The 3,248-nt window shown below is 33.5% G+C and overlaps 1 long non-coding RNA gene across 3 annotated transcripts; it reads right to left on the reverse strand.

Moving 5' to 3' along the window:
• Window positions 1–409: 409 nt before the first annotated feature.
• LOC309479030 lies at window positions 410–2,666 on the reverse strand. Of its 3 annotated transcripts, none has more exons than XR_014199135.1 (4): window positions 2,591–2,666; window positions 1,783–1,906; window positions 1,529–1,625; window positions 410–827 (listed from the first exon to the last, which is right to left on the reverse strand). It is a non-coding gene; the product is annotated as an uncharacterized lncRNA (long non-coding RNA). The 3 variants fall into 3 exon arrangements; XR_014199136.1 differs by having other exon boundaries at window positions 1,529–1,628; XR_014199137.1 differs by having other exon boundaries at window positions 1,513–1,628.
• Between the last annotated feature and the right edge of the window lie 582 nt (window positions 2,667–3,248).

Consider the following 3,248-nt stretch of genomic DNA (forward strand, 5'->3'; position numbering starts at 1 on the left):
GATTGCTGCTTATATTCCTGACATCAGTGATATATAGAGTATACTATATATAGAGTATACTAGAATGATCAACATGGATCATCTTCAATTAAGCTTTAAGTATTTATAGCAAGATAGCCCACTGCAGCCTCTTGTTATTCACATACAGTAACTTCCTTTTATTTCACTGGAAACTGGCATACATGCAAGTATGTGCAACTTTTGTTGCATTGTTGTCCCAAATATCATTAACCAGATCTACATTTTTATGTCCCAAGTAAAAGAATCATGGTAATTAATTATATTTAGTTATTTATAAGTTATTAATTATATGTAGTTATTTTTAAAGAAATAAGAAATTAAAATTTCTCAAAAGAAAATTTCTATTTACTGTACCAAACACCACTTTCAATACACAATAGTCATCATACTTTATTAAACAACACTTTATTGGAGAACAAAGCATAAAGTTGATAAAGTAGCATAAAGACAAATGAGATTCAAGATAAATAAAAATGTGTCTTCAAAAACACGTTAACATCATATGAATCCATTCACAGCTGCTGAAGCCACAAAACGAGTGCCAGATAATCATATTCAGTCACCTATGATACAGAAAACAGATTTGATATTGTGTTGGAAAATAATGATTCATTATCACAGCTAAACTGGTTTCTTGCTCTTCCCTGTACGTCTCTATCGTGTTAGTGTTCTTCATCCTCGTCTAAACAGTTTGTTCAGTTGAAGAACAGAAGAACAGAAGATGTGATCACTGATGTGGAGTAGCTTTTTCTCAACCAGAGGAAGAAGTCTCAACATCCCATTGTCAGGCGTTCTCCAGTCCTGGTCTGAAAGTAAAACAAAAGACAGAAACCATTCAAATAAAGTTATGTTATGTTCTGCGTTATTTAAAGCAGTGATGGTTTACTCTGGCCCTCAGCGTCCACTGTCCTGCACATTTAGCTCCGACCTCAAACCCTCCTGCCTATTGTCTAGAAGTAAACCTGAAGACTTTGGTTAAAGTTTTCAGATGTGCTCGATTAGGGTTGGAGGTTAACTCTTAACTAACCTCAAAAAGTAGAATGCAAAGGGCCAGAGTTGCCTGTTCCTTACATAAATTTACAAAGCAGCAGTCAGTACGTTATATAATATACACATTGAAGTATTATATATATATATATACACACACACACATATATACATACACACACACACATATACATATATATATATATATATATATATATATATATATATATATAAAATATTGCAGCACAAAATAAGCTAAGTACTGAACAAAAACAGTTTTACCCATATCAACAGCAACATATTTTAAAAGATTTTTAAGAAAGGCATGGTCTCTTTTGAGCCTTTGCCAGTGATGCTTGATTTCTTTCCAGACAACATAATCTTCTGTCAATTGTTTCAAGAGCTTCACTTGGTCAAAAACCAAGTGATAACCTGTACAATGTAAAATTGTCAACATCAAATTATGTACTACATATTACAGCATTGTTTCAATACAAGACATACCAATGGACTCGCGCACTTTTCTGCCTTCTTTGGGCATCAGATGTTCCTTCCTCACCCGAAACAAAGGACTTATTCGATTAGCTTGCGTTGATATAAGGACTGGTCTTCCTTCTCTGCTGTAAAACAAGATAGTCTCGACTTACTCTATGTGCAATTACTATTGTTCTTGAAACACAAATTAAGACAGTTATAAATAAGTTAATTTACCATATGATTCAGGAGAGAACATTTGATGAGTAAATACTGATTGCAATATTCTAGAAACTTCACCTGGGAAGGGCTGATCACGGCAAGATTCACTGCGACTCACTAGTAGCTCTTGTAATGGTTGGCTCCTAAAAGAGCTGTTGAGTTTGATATTGGTAGAGCTTTAAAAAAAAAGGACTAAGTAATCCTGCAAAACAGAAAGGAAGGTCATTTTAATACATTACTTGCAAATAGTCAGTTTATAACTGTAGGATATGTTTTCTGTAAAGAGTGTTGCATAATTAAATGTTAAAAGCATTTTTATGTAATAAGTTCACTGATATGTGGGCATTTCTATGAATAAAAGTATGTCTTTAATAGCAAGCAATAATCATGAAAATGATTTACATGCAAACGGGACAGTTATATATAAATAATCGAGTATCTGATGTCATTTGACAAGTCAGATAAGCTTTTCCACTCTTGCAAACAGAGGTAGGTTATGAGGTGTGGAGAGACATCATGTATCACTGGAACATAAACAGACGGAGACCAATTTGCAATTAATATAAACTTTCTGACAGTGTGTGTGACATCCGACAACTTTCCAAGAAGTGGCGCAACTGATTTACAAATATCGCGATAAATATGTACAGGAATTGAGGCAGTAGCCAATGACAGCACTAGGAGTAAAAGCTGCAGGATTGTGTACGAGTATACAAATATGTACGAGTATCGTACGAATTTGACAACTTGTTTAATCTTGTGAATTATTAAGACTTTCAGACTATGTTTGTACTGATTGGGCTATGGGTTTTGTGAGAAAAGTTTTAAGAAACAACAAATGCTTGATAAAATGTTTGATTTAGGGTTAAAACCAACACATACATACCATTGCGAATATTTGCCTTTGCAGCTGTCCGTCTTCTCCGTTTACTTCTCCTCAAACAATAATGGGCTGACTGAGTCTGAAAGGCCCTTTTGGTCTTTTCAGCTGGAAAAAGAGAAAAAGAAAATATCATTATGTATAATATATAGGATTATTTAAAGGGAAAAGTACTGATTTACCTTACAAATATTGGATGTTACATTATAAAGCCTTACAAGCATGGCAAGTGTTGTGGTTAATATGCATTTACAACAAATATCACTTTAAAACTATCAATACTGAGGTAAAAGCATGGTAAGTTTTGTGATTACTGTCCTTACTAAACCAATCACAGTAAAACTAAGGTTACTGAGGTTTAAAGCATGGTAAGTTTTGTGGTTACTGTCCTTTTACCACACCTATCACAGTAAAACTATGGTTACTGTGGTAAAAGCATGGTAAGTGTTGTGGTTACTGTGCATTTACAATAAGTACCACATTAAAACTACAAATAGTGTGGTAAAAGCATGGTAAGTTTTGTGATTACTGTCTTTTTACTACACTTATCACAGTAAAACTAATGTTACTGTGGTAAAAGCATGGTAAGTGTTGTTTTTACTGTGCTTCTACTACAAATACAACTTTGGAACTAATTGTACTATTTTTAATCTGATATGAATAT

This window comes from Leuciscus leuciscus (genome assembly GCF_965113295.1).
Source record: "Leuciscus leuciscus genome assembly, chromosome: 17".
In the NCBI taxonomy this organism is placed as follows: domain Eukaryota; kingdom Metazoa; phylum Chordata; class Actinopteri; order Cypriniformes; family Leuciscidae; genus Leuciscus; species Leuciscus leuciscus.